The 14,471-nt window shown below is 31.9% G+C and overlaps 1 long non-coding RNA gene across 1 annotated transcript in view; it reads right to left on the bottom strand.

Moving 5' to 3' along the window:
• Positions 1-6,279, bottom strand: part of LOC128249814 (uncharacterized) — a 123,097-nt gene extending 116,818 nt beyond the window's left edge. Inside the window, exon 1 of the long non-coding RNA XR_008265937.1 lies at positions 6,236-6,279. This is a non-coding gene — a long non-coding RNA (uncharacterized LOC128249814). The remainder of the gene's footprint in view (positions 1-6,235) is intronic.
• Positions 6,280-14,471: the final 8,192 nt, after the last annotated feature.

Here is a 14,471-nt window from a genome sequence, read left to right as displayed (position 1 = left end):
TATGTGTATTCATATGAATGTGTGTGAATATTGATAGCCTACAGCCAGTACTCTGCTACGATGAAATGGTATATAATATTGTTGACTTTATGACTGGTTGTCATTCCTTGCTTTTGAAAGCTTGTAGAATAAAATGAATTTCCTTAGCAACAGAAAGAGCATCTAGCTGTAAAATCTTTCCTCAAATACATATTAGCTTGGAGAAAACTGATGTTAAACAAATGAATGAAGAGCACTATATATTTTACACGTACATCAATGTCTGTTTCTTAAAATTCCAGTAAAAGCTAAAAACATCAAATTTTTAGATCACATTCAATTCCCATGGATATGCTAGATTCACTGATTACTAATCTTTCATCTAATTTAAACTTTAAATTCTTTTTCAAACATATACACACTTCCAGAATATTATTTGTGTAAACTTCCTTCTTTTCTATTATATTCAATATTTAACCATTTGTAATACTTTACTTCAAATGTTTATAAAGGAATTTCTCATTTAATAATTTTAAAATATACAAGACATACTGATAAATCATTGAATATTCAACATATATTCTAACTGCCATTTATGTTTCTTTAGAAAATAGTAGAATTTAAATTGGTATAAATTGTTATATAGTTACAGTGTTATATTTTATACATTTCATATAAAGAGATCAAAAAGAGTTTTTTTGTTTGTAGTTTTGTTTTTTTTTTGTATGTGTGTGTAACCAGTTTCTCATTTGAAATTCTTAGTATTTTGACTTTTTATACTGAAAGGTTCTTTGTTCAAGAGTATTTAAATTTTGCTTTCTTTCAAGATAGATTATTTTAAAAAGTTGAAAGATATGATAAAAATATTGAAAAACCAAGGAACAGGGAATGAAACTGACAATTTGATTTAGATTGATTATTATATTGTCAATCTAGATTAAATTATTTTAATTTTATTGCTGAAAGAAAATGATTTGGGTTGCGTGATTTATGAAGAAGTTTGATTAGAAAATTTAAGTTGGAAAATAACAGGTACATTTTAGAATGATTTTTAGTTATAAATTTAAGTAATATAATATTTATAGCTTTTGTCATAAGAAAATATAACTCCATAATAAATAACATCAAAAGTCAAATAGAAAGATTTTGAAGAGGGTTATCAAAGATGAAATCACTTAATAAATTAAATTTCTTTTCAATGTCTGCATACTGAATTGTGATTTATTTCTTATTCTCCTTTCTTTCCACTATCAATGAAATCAATATAGATTAATTGAATAAATGTAAATGAAAAATCAATATGCAACATCAGTAGTGGAAAAAAAGCACGATTTTCTTAGTAAAGAAAATCATTAATAAATACACTTTATTTTAACTTATTATTAATAAGTTACTTAAGGTGATGGAGTATTTCATATAGTAGGGAACATTATTAAATAATTTATAGTATATGATTATATCCCTTTACACTGTGAGTTCAAATCCTGATGTTACCTTTTGTAACCTCAGGATTCATAAAAATATTACCAACACTGTGTTCATGTGTTGATTCAGGTAACTTGTACCCCTTTCCATCAAAGTTAGAATGCAATAATAAATCGCTGTAATTAAAATAATTATCATAAACTTCACTAGTTTTTACCACATTGCACATATTTATTGAAAAAATATAAATATATATTTTCTATGTCTCTGCTGAATGAATATATATATTAAACTATAAAAAGACATGAAATAATTTTCCTGATTAAAACATTTGATTTCAAAATTCCATTTTCCTAAACTAAAAACACAAAGAAAAATAATCTACTTTTAAATAGTAACTTAAAACAGTAATTGTAATTTTATAAAATACTATGTACTTTGGATATAATTCCAATTCTAATCAATAATTTCAGTTTATCTACTCCTTCAGGATAGCTATTATGCAGGGACTACATCGTCGTTGACATCATCATCATTTAACGTCTGTTTTTCCATGCTGGCATGGGTTAAAAAGTTCAACAGGAATGGGCAAGCTGGTGAAAAACACCAAACACTATTTGTCTGTTTTGGAATAGTTTCTATGGCTGGACACCCTTTATGATGCCAACCACTTCACAGAGTGTACTGAATACATTTTGCATGACACCAATTGTGTTGCTAAATAGCTTGCAAAATCTCTCAGCTGAAAGAGGGAATGGAACCGAATGAAGTAGCTGTGAACCAGGTGAGAGGTTACAATAAAATGACAGAGATAATTATCTTACTATAGATGGGATACTTGGATAACCCAGTAGGACAGGAAAGGTTAAGAAGAGGAGAGAAAATTAGAGAAAGAATAGAGAGTCAGAGGAGGAGGGAGAAAGATAGATAGCGTTGGAGATGTATTGGGGAACAGTGGGAGAGTATAAGTAGTAAAGAGGGAATAGTGGGAGAGTATAAGTATATATAAATATACCTGTCTCATAGCTTCCCTTGTAGCTACTTGAGAGAGGTTTCTGCTACCACCACTTTTTCAACTCTTCCAGGTCAGTTTCTTTGCTTCAATGGCCCTGTCTACTACACTGTTCTACCACCATGTCACCCTAGATATTGTTGAGACTTTGCACCAGCCACAAATTTGGTCTGTGGCTCTCAGTAAGTTGTCTTGTTGGAATTTTCAGTTGTCCTTCCTCTATGTTACATGTCTATATCTCCCACTCCTTTTTCTCATTAAATCCTTTAATTAGGATGTCTCTAAATCTCTGACTATTCAAAGGATCTTTAAGCTTCCAAATGCTTCTTTTCCAGATCAGGCTGCTTCTTGGAATCCGTTTAGCCTGAAGACTGAATTCGCTAGTGACTAAAGTTTTTTGTATTTATGAGCAGCCATGCATTTTGCTGTCTGATGAGAATGTCAATCTGGATAGTGTAGCCACCAGATTTATAGGTTATCAGGTGACTAGCTGGCTGCAGATCATTAAATTATTTGCATCACAGAACACCTCATTTTGGGAACAAAGTCCATGGCCACTATATACACCACAGAAGGCACCATTAATTTGTTTACAATTTCTTACTACAGATATGTTTTTTGTAGAATACATATTCACATACATATATACAAGACATTTATAAAGTAAAGATATGCAGCATGTACAACTTGAATAAGATAGGGCTAAGCAAAATCATATTAATATTCAGTGTGCAGTATTTTAAGAATAGAAAACACACATCCTACTTGGAGAGTGAATATGCTAACATTTAAGAAATAAGGTTGTATTTTAAATGTAACTGCTTTATATTAGAAAAAAAAGATTATCTGCCATATAATTAAAAACTAACTCTTCTTCTGCTTGTGTGTTTTATGTCTTCATGATACAGTAAAAGTAGACTGCCAATACAGTCATAAGAAAAATACAACAACTAAAAAGACCCAATATTGATTCAGAGTTGATGTTTTAGACAATTGGTTGTATTGATTATGCAGTATTGAATATTAATCTTTAATCTCTATATACATGTTATTACGTATACATATTTTGTTCAAGATTGGCTACAAAATAATATATATATATATATATATATATATATATACTCTTTCTGACCTCTTAATACAAGATACTTATTCACATTTAAATATCCTGAAATACTCTTACGAAATAAATTTCAGAACATGAAATGTTAAAATAGTTTTCTTTTCCACATGGCATAATACAAAAGCATTCTTTCATTGTTGTTTGTTAAGACAGCATTGCCTATTTGCATTTTCCATTCACTGATACAGACCAAGCCTGAAACTCACTGGATTCAGGACTGCTTAGAAACTAGTAGATAGTTGTTGCTGAATAGAAATATCACCAGCATAGAATTTTTATACTTAGAGGAAATCATCCTCATCATTTAATGTCCATTTTCCATGCTGGCATTAGTTGGATGGGTTGACAGGAGCTGGTCAGCTGGAGAGCTACTGGAGCTCCATGTCTGTTTTGGCATGGTTTCTATGGCTGGATGCCCTTATTAACACCAACCACTTCTCCTTTCCACTCTACATCTGATGCCTCATATACCCAGTTTTACTCTCAAATCTTACAAACAAGTAAGATCATTTCCAAGTTTTATTTGACTTCAGCAATTAAGCATATTTTCTCAAGCCTTCTTTCATCAGTGGAAAGAAAGTTTTACACATAGGTTTATAAATTGTTGGTGACAGAAACGAAACTTATACGGAAATCACATCAAATATGCATACACCCACATACACACATACCCCCTATATATATAGAAAAGATCAGAAGTTTCACATGAGTAAATTTATATTAAAGATGAAAGGTAAAAATACCCTGAGAACTTTATTAGGAATAAAATGAATAAAAGGAGAAAAATAGAAATATTTTCTTCTTTTTATCCATGATAACAATTTCAAAGCATTCTTTTGTTTTGTTTTAAACACACACACACACACACACACACACACACACACACACACACACACACACACACACACACACACACACACACACACACACACACACACACACACACACACACATATATATATATTTATATATATCATATAGGACAGCTGTGTGAAGACATGCTGGTCTCTAATGGCAGAGGGAACCTGTGGAAGAGGTAGACCCAAAAGGACATGGGACAAGGTGATGAAGCATGATCTTTGAATGTTGGGCCTCACAAAGGCAATAAGTGACTGAGATCTTTAGTGATATGCCATGCTTGAGAAGACCTGTCATGTCAAGTGAAATCACAGTCATAGCTGATGCTAGTACCACGTAACTGGCACTGATGCCTGTGTCACGTAAAAAGCATCCCTTAAACATTGGGTGATATGCTATGCTTGAGAAGATCCGTCAAGCCAAGTGAAATAGTAGTCATGGATAATGCCAGTGTTATGTAACTGGCACCAGAGTTGGAACATAAAAAGCACCCTCTGAACTTTAGGCCTCAGAGGTCACAACCTTTGGCAAAATACTGTACTTGAGAAGACCTGTCAAACCAAGTAAGATCATAGTCATGGCCAATACTGGTGTTTTGTATCTGGCACCCATGCTTGTGGCACATAAAAAGCATCCACTACACTCTTTGAGTTTTAGTTGGCATTAACAAGGTCATCCAGCTGTAGAAACCATGCCAAATCAGATTGGAATTTGGTGCAGTCCCCCAGCTTACCAGTTTTCATTCAAACCGTGCCAGCAGGGAAAACGGATGTTAAATGATGATGATGATGATGATGATATATATCTGAAATGTATGCATGAGTATACTCTGTGTAGTGAATGCAGCTAATTAGTATATTAGTTTGAGCATGAATCAAATTTTTTTAAATATTTAATGTTAGCCTTTATGAGAAGACTTTCTGCAAAAACTTCTTTCACCTTAAAGTTAAGTAGCTAGTTTTCCTACTCAGGTGATTTAATTAGTTATCAAGTGGAATCCATTAAACAAAGTATTGTTTAAAATGCCAAGTTAATGAAAGAAGTATTAAGATTGTTGCCTTTGTTAATGAGGAAAATTGAATGTAAGAAGATTATGTCTTCTCCCTTCATTAATGAAGAAATGTATTTTTTTCTCAATAAATCTGAGATTAAATTATGAGTGCATTTAATTGTGATAACAATATGAACACAATAGCTATGCAGTAGCTTGAAAGAACTAAGCTGATGTAATTTAGCTGATGCCCATAATCTGCACAAAACAATGAAACTGTAGCCCAATTTCAGTAATACAAAAGCCAATATAAATAATAGTTTACATTGTAAATGAAAGTATTCTATTTTGTTGTATTCATCTTAACACAAATATAAAAATAATCGACAAATTCAAGAGAAACTGTAGCATTACAGAAGAAAGTAAAGTTGGACAAAGACAAATCAACAGATCATGTCAATGCTGGCTTCCTTTTAGGAGTTTTAAATAAATATTTTTTGACACGACTGTATAAAAAAACAACCAAACAATTTTCTTGATTGACATGAGCTAATTATTATTCTAAACAAGATTTATACTTACTGCACCTGAATGCTTCTATCTAGACTTCTGTTTCTGGTTTTGGCATTGACTACAAGTATTCCACATCAGTCTATACTCAGTATCATATACTTACTACATACCACCGCATACCATTTCTGCCATGTTTATAATTAGAATACCAATTCAAATTATGTAAAATGTTTCAAATGAAGAATCTTGATATATCTAAGCAGCAAAGCGGTTGAAATGAAGTCAGAAAGCAAATTAAATTTTAGCAGAGATATTTAAGAGAGTCTTCACTTACCTATTGTTGATATGACTAAGATTTGAGTGTTAACATCGAATTGAGTGTCTAACAAAATAAAACACTTGTTAAATAATGCATCATTTTATTTTTTACAAATTTTCAAGTGATTTTGTAATTGTATCAATATGAACATTTTTATCAATTAAAGTCATTATAAGAATCACACAAAATATTTTATATATCACGAAACAAATATTACAAAAACTTCCAAACTAGAAATGGATAATTGACAAACTTTTATTTTATAGCACTCAAGGATTTCATGGAAACACACTGTGAAATATTTCTAGCTAACTATTTCTAACATATAACAAACTTAATAATTCATAATTCAACATCTGAAAAAATTGTGGCTACCTTGAATGCACATTCTAACATAAGACATCAGTTACGTTTGACAGTGATGACAGAAAGAGCATATAATTGTATAAGTTTTTACCAGTGTTCAACAAATTTTCACTTATCCCATATATGCATTGGTTTCATGTATCTAATCAGTAGAATTTGAGCTGTAACAAATGTAGGCCACAAGGAAGAAATTAACAGCTCCTTGTGAGTAGAGGAATGCTCACAGCACTTGCAACTGTATACCTTTATTATCATCGTCATTGCTGAAGCTATTATGATAATTAATTTGGGAAATATTTTATTTTATCTTGATCTTGGACTATAACTTTTAACATATTTTCTTTCAGTTGAACTAATTGTTTATGTCCTTTAAATCTTAGATTTCTTGTCTAGATTAGATTTCTATCCAATACTCAAAACACATTTTCTTATTCATACTTATTTTATTCAACAATGATTTTCATCATATAGAACTGGACAATAGCCTCCTTCAGCACGAAATATATTTCATTTTTCCCACTAGCTACAGCATCCCCACCACCACCACCACCCACCACCATCACCATCCACCACCTACCCACTCTGGTATTTTGTTTTCAACAAATGCGAGTAATAAAGTCTGAAAGGATCTTCAAATTTTGCAAACAAAACAAAAATGAATAGCTTCCACAAAACTGATAATCATTATCTGTTATTCTGAAAGAAGAAATTAAATAAAATTGAAATTTGGCAAAATAAAATAAGCAATCAAAAATGCTTTTATTGCAGATTGTGAATTGTTAATGGAGAAGTTATTGATAAAATCAGGGATTTTCCTCATCTGTCAGACTCTCTGTCTACTAATTGAATGTTGGGTTTGATATTTTGTTTTTCCAAACAATACCACTGATATTATTTCAAAGTAGGTTTTCATGAAAATCACTGAGAAATAATACATACATACATACATGCATACATATGTACGTATGTGTATGTGTGTGTGTATATATATATGCATATATACATGTATATTTATGTATATATATATATATATATATATATATATATATATATATATATATATATATATATATATATATATATATATATATCAGTCATACTGATATAAAGAGCAAGGGCAGGGGGAGGTAATGCATGGATAATGATGATTAAATGATAGCAGCAATGATTATAACAATGATGACGATGCTAGGAATAAAGATGAGATGATGTTAACAATGACAGTAATGAATATGATACTGCTGACACCACTAATTCAGTGATGGGATATAATGTCAATGTTGATGGTAATATAATCACACTAAAAGCAACAAAATTGAAATTAAAAAAATAACAAAACTTGTAGTCATAATTTACTTCGGGTTTTACAACTCTTTTTTTCCTTTCTGTTATTATAATTTGGATATTTCTGCAGGTTTTAACATTTTTCTATGAACTTAGAAGAACAGTTAATAATTGGATAGGTAAACTATTATAAGATATGTAGAAGAAACAGGTGATATATCTCAGTAGAAAGATAGTAGAAAATAATGTTTGTTATTCAAGAACATAAAATATTTTGCACCATTTTCAACCCAAACAAACCATTAGTCTTTGTCTTACAGCTCCCTTTCAAGTTGAGACCATTATGTTTCTGTATTTTATTTATTTTCCAAGAACTATGCAGTTAAAAGTGTTATATATAGCTAAAATTGTCTGCTAAGTTTCAATGCTTTGCTACCACCTTGAAAGTTTGAGGAAAGTGGTCTTGGATAAATATTGAGGTAAGCTGCCAGCGGTGAACAAATCTATGAGCCCAATTTTTTTTTTTTTTTATCTCAATTAAAGCCAGGTAATGTTTTTTGATCTCAATGGCATTCAGAAAAGCTGAGGAAAGAAAACAATATCTTTCAGCTTTATTGTAAATTTAAGGTTTTATGTATAAGTAAAGAATCAATGATATAAATAAAGATAATGAATGTAAGAAGGCAGTGAGGGTGATGATATCAATCAGATAAAGGAAGATATAACGAGCAAGAAATGAATAAAGGTCAATATAGGAATGATAGGTAACTTTCATTATAGTATCATTAAGGTAGAAACTGGATGTTATTCATTATTCTCATTATCTCCTCTATCGTCATACCCACTTTCATCGAAACGTTCATATATTTGGGCTACTCTTGCTTAGAATTAGCATAACACACACACACATACATACATATATGGGACGGGCTTTATGTGAATGTATGTGGTTTCTCCATGTATGCTATAACAAATAAAACATAATAGACAAAATTGTTTTAGCAAAGATGAACTCAGACATAAAGAGAACAAAAAAATTTTAATGATTTGCATTTAAAGTGTATTCTACAGTCTTCAGACTTTTGCAATGAAACATCATTTAATGATAATTTTCAGCAACAACAGCAAGGCAAATTAATTGTTTATGCAGTGTACGTATGTAAGTGCATGCACTCACACATAATCTCACACACATGTAGAAAGAGAAGAGGAGACAGAGAGAGAGGAATGTGTATGTGTGTGTGTAAGAGATAAAGTAGACCTATTAAGAGACGGGTAAGGACTGGCAGATATGGACCTAGCCTAGAAGCAAGCTTTTGACATGGTTTGCTAAGATTTGTATATATATATATATATATATATATATATATATATATATACAGTTAGTTCCCTGTTAACCATGAATAGATCTACACCAAGTATCCAGTATGGCTGTAACCCATGTCATCAGCCTGTTCCCACCCGTTCCATAACTCCCAAATCCTCTAACACAGTTCTCACCTATCTCTGAATATGTCTATCACACCCATTTCACTTTCACTTAAGAGAGACCGTTACTGATCTATGAGCATGCATAGCACATGGCCAAGTGTCTTTCACCAGCTCTCAATTGTGACATCCTATATGTTACTGAAGCATCAGCCCAGTTCATTCTATGATTACACACACACATGCATACGCTCATGCACATAACTTTCCACACATATCAACGAATTCAGTTTTTCAATGTTCCCTTCAATATGACCTTGTCTCTTACACTATCTGATCTAAATACCCCAGTGAGTTAGCAGTGAGAACTCTCCATAGTTGTATCTCTTTTATTTCTCAGTGTAAAATCTGAAAAGTAGAAGGTAATATCGGATAATGTAGTCCTAGATACCCTGTTTGGAAACTAGATAGGATAGATCAGATGGGTCCAAACAATGGGAATAACAACACTGTTCTAAAACTTTAATAATTTTTTTTCATATCTTAGTTAGGAGAAGAAGGTCAGCTTACATGATTTGTTTGTAATTTTTTCCTGTAAATAGCAATGGGCATGAAGGTAGAAACCATAAGTCCTGGGTTATCTTTATACCAAAAACCAAATGCTTAAACCAGTGTAGTCTTGAGAGCCAGGTAATGTTGTTAAACCAAGCAACAGATAAAATTGATCACTATTGAACAAATAAGGTGAATCGAACAGGCTTTTGTAAATTTCCACTTAATCAATTTTGCTCACAAAATTTCAGTCTACCCACAACAATAGTTGCTGCAGTGTGATCAAATCCCAAATCATGGATTGTGAAGTAAGCTTCTTAATTATCAGGCAGTACTGGCAACTATTCTTAACCACACAAATGTGCCTACATCCATGTCTCAATTTTTCTGTCAATATATATAATGTTGATGACACCTGTTCACTCTTATGTTGATGCAACTCAATTCTATGAGTTGAAATTTTCCAGTCATGACCTTCCAATCTAATTAAAGTGTATTTGAGGTGACCTGATATTATGTGTCCTTTCCATTTTTAAAACAGTAGTGTGTGAGTTAAGACAGATTTGGCTGTTATTTTCAGCAAGTCAAGCATATAGAAGCTCCATTGTTTGTTTGGGCTCCTTTGTGCAGTTTTAGTTCACATATAAAAAAAAAAGAGGTGTATTTTTTTTTTCAAATTCTGTTTATGCATCATGTTATAAAAAGGATGTTTTCAATATGGTTGCTGTTGAACTGACAGTCATTTAATTTCTTTTGAATAGTTGGCCTAGATCAATGTTGCTATAATGAATTCAGATACATTGTGAGTCGAGGTCTTCTTATACAATAAGATAAATGAGAATATCGGTTTAAAACATTTGTCAGATAAAAAGCAATCATCCTTTGTATGTTTTCTTCAGGAGAATGACCACCCAGAATTGGATATACAGTGGACAGATTAGAAACTGATATAATGGTCATATATCATGTTTGAATGCAGAGAAATTTGATTGATCAGTAATATCCATAGCTTTTAACCTCCATGTTATAACTGAAATGAGTATAGTCAATGATTAATGGCTTTCTATGCTTAGCAGCCAGCAAAGAATGATTAAATTATTCCCCTTGTTGAAAAAGATTTTTTTCCTTCTCTTTTCCTTTGATGAGCTTCCAGACTTATGTTAATGTCTGAGATAAACATTGAGAAAGATACATTGGTACCGTAATTTCCCAAGTGAATACTGATTCACTAGTGCTTGATCAATTTGTACTTCTCTCTACCTGCTATAAATTGTCACACAATATTCTTCAGATAATCTTCTTGTGAATTGACAAGACATGAATCAAATTTCTAAGAATGACTTTTCTTTATTCTTTTCAAACTCTAATATTCTTTACAGAGAATAATTAAATTTCTTTTTCAATTTTTGTATTTTCTTTTCCAAAAGTAAGTTTGAGTGTTTAATTTTTCAGACACTGGAAATAATAGTGCATTATTCCATTGATATTTATCTATCTTCCTGGAATAACAATTTCTCTTCATGTAAGATTGTTTTGTAATAGAAATAAACTACAACGTTAAAATATTGAGATCTAATAAGGCCTACACTCATTTTAATTATTATGAATATACAGATCTTTTAAAAATAAAATCAATATGTCTATGAGAACTTAAGGAATTTGTTAAAGGGCAGTAATTAGTTCCAGAAAACAAGTACTTTTTTTTTTTTGATAGGCCATCTACAAAACTGGGCAACTGTAAGTTGCTAGTGTTCAGACCATTTGGGGATAAACTAATGCAAAGTACAGTAATTTGCTCTTAGCTAAGATGTTCTCTTGCAGTTGCTATGGCTGAAATATAACATTTCTAATTCCATTGCCTGTTATAAATCTGAACTACATCAGATTCAAAATCATCTTGTTTTGGACTAACTTTGCTTTAATTACTACTTGGTCAATCAGTTTCAGTCCTCTGTAACTGCCTCTCTTCAATCCATCTATTTTATCCCTGTAATTATTTCCAGTGATACTACAGTGCTAATTAATATTGCTATTACTTTCCTGCCACTCATTAGGTAAGCAAGTAACTAGCATGATATCTCCATAAATGTTTGCATTTTTTGTATTTCAACACCAGTATCATACCAGCTGATTGAGATGAAGTATTTTCTGGCTCCCATGATGAAGGGTAGTTTTGGAGATGCAGTAATGGCTATGTTATGAAAGAGAGATTACCAATGCTACAACCCTTTCAAGACTACTATCTACAAAGTAAAAGGTGCCTTTATATCTGCACAAAGAATAACTCTACACACTTTTCAAAATCCTTCTTCCAGTTACTTCTCAGCTATAATAGCTACATGAGCAGTACTTTCACAGAGACCACTCCCACATTTTGTGGTTGCAATGCATCCAATTTCAAATTGCAAACACACAACAAAACTCTATTTCTTTACTCTACATAAAATGCAAAACCACTTCTTGTTGCTTAAAATCAACATGTCAATCACTGATCAAGACAAAGTCACTTCTATCACCCTAAAATAGTCCCAATTCTTCAATTTTTATCTTTTCACAAGAAAATCTATCAGGAAGATTTTGCTTCCAAGATCACAGTTTATATTGGTCATGGAAACAAGGTACATTGTCTCATTCACAAAATAGGCAACCTTTCTGACTCCGACAACTACCAATCTATTGTTCTCTGTTTTGACATCACAAAAATGATGAAGGAAAAATCAATATGAGTCATCTCTAACAACTTGAATCCTTTGCCTATTTCACTGACAACTAAGTCTAAATCGAACCTATTCTTGGTCAGTAAAAGTAATTCTTGGAGTAATTTCTTTGTGGGTTTCCATGGAGCAAGCATCGTGGCTGACTTTAACATTAACAGAAACATCATTTTTATTCTGTTCTGTAAAAGACTACTAAAAAGACATAATTACTCTGATAGCTAAATATTATTCAGAATATTCAAGAGCTTTGAGTCAACATGCAGTTTAGTTTGTAAGAAGAAAGTAATTAACTTAATTCAAAAGAGAAAATCGTTTATTTCAAAAGAGAAAACAAAAAACTAATATATTGTTCGTGGTGAAAAGTTTATATTGAAACAGCAAACAAGTTACATTTTATATCATGGAACTGTCAGAACTGAGGTACTGATACATTTAGCTAAATGTGTACCAAAGTGTGACAAGCTAAATACAAGTAGATTTCTGTGACTGTTCAGTTGCTGTCAGTTTGCAAAGTTTGTATAGAAAATCTGCTGTTTTTGTAATGTCAAAAAGGGGAAAAGTGAAAACTGTTGTTTTACTTTGTGAAAAATTCACTATTCTGTGCTGTCCATTCTTTATTTGGCTGTTAGCTGTGATGGAAAAGGCTGTCTGACAAACCCTGGAACATGTTGATTTTACTAACAATCTCTGCTGTCTTTTGTGCTACTGTTGCTAGTTCCAACTGACTGGCTTTCTGATCACTTTTTAGTTGCTTGTCTTAACCATGTACACTTTCAACTTATTATATAATAGACGTCTCTTTTATTTTGTCTACCTTGTTGTTTCCAGCAGCAAAACACTATGACATCAATTATATGGGGTAGTTGAAATGAAGATTATTATTATTGTTATGTATCTAAACATCTTCGATATTTTATCAATGACACTCTTACTACCAAAATGAAAAAAACAATTACGATTTCAGAGACCTTATGAAATAAGCAGAATGTTCTGCTTTCTACATGCCATTGCACTCAATATCAGTGACATTTTGACAGTATCAGGCACAAGAACTTCCTTGCTAAGTTGTCCATCTATGGATTTGATCCATCTTTTCATCCCTTGGATAGTAAACTTTCAGTTAGATTGCACCATCACAGCATGCATTGATGGTACTGTCTCTGACTAAAACTCTATCAGCTTCTTTCACATTAATAACCTGCCTTCTCTCACTTTTATCAAGGCTCACTCCTATGCAGTTGACAGATACCACCCTTCCCAACTTTACAACCTTCGTCACACAAACATTATCCACATGCAACTGAGACACATCACACCAAATTTACATTGCTATAATGATCAAAGAACTTGAAAACAATTCTCAAATGAAGGGACCTGACAATCTAATCTCTTTCAACAGCTCAAACACAATTACTGCACATAAAATTGAAACAGTTTTGTAGCTCATATTCTCATACCTGGACAGCTTGCAACTAAAATAACATAAAGACTCTACAAATGTTATGCCCCAAAATTTTTGATGATATATTTGTGGTAATCAGATGTACATAGTATAGTTAAATCCTTCAACAAGCTAACCAGTTTCAAGGCCAGAAAAGACTTCAGCCTTGTGTCTCAAAAACTTTGGTGGTGATATTTACTATGTAAGAGATAGTTAGCAACAACTAAATCATAGTCTCCTCTTTCATCTTCTCTGTTACCCACACTAAATAATATATGAAATAAAGTAAAATATGAATATTCCTACTTTGTCAATTAATTCTCTTACTCTAAGACAAACATCCATGGACTTGACTTCAAGCCTAACCTAGATCACAGCAAACACTTCCTACATGCAAATCACACAAGTTGCTCTTCACTGTAATGCAAATCTCTAATCTCATCTACAACCCAACACTGCTGTC

This window comes from Octopus bimaculoides, chromosome 1 (assembly GCF_001194135.2).
Source record: "Octopus bimaculoides isolate UCB-OBI-ISO-001 chromosome 1, ASM119413v2, whole genome shotgun sequence".
NCBI classification, from domain to species: domain Eukaryota; kingdom Metazoa; phylum Mollusca; class Cephalopoda; order Octopoda; family Octopodidae; genus Octopus; species Octopus bimaculoides.
The sequence above is the reverse complement of the archived record's forward strand: the minus strand, read 5'-3'. Positions and strand labels throughout refer to the sequence as shown.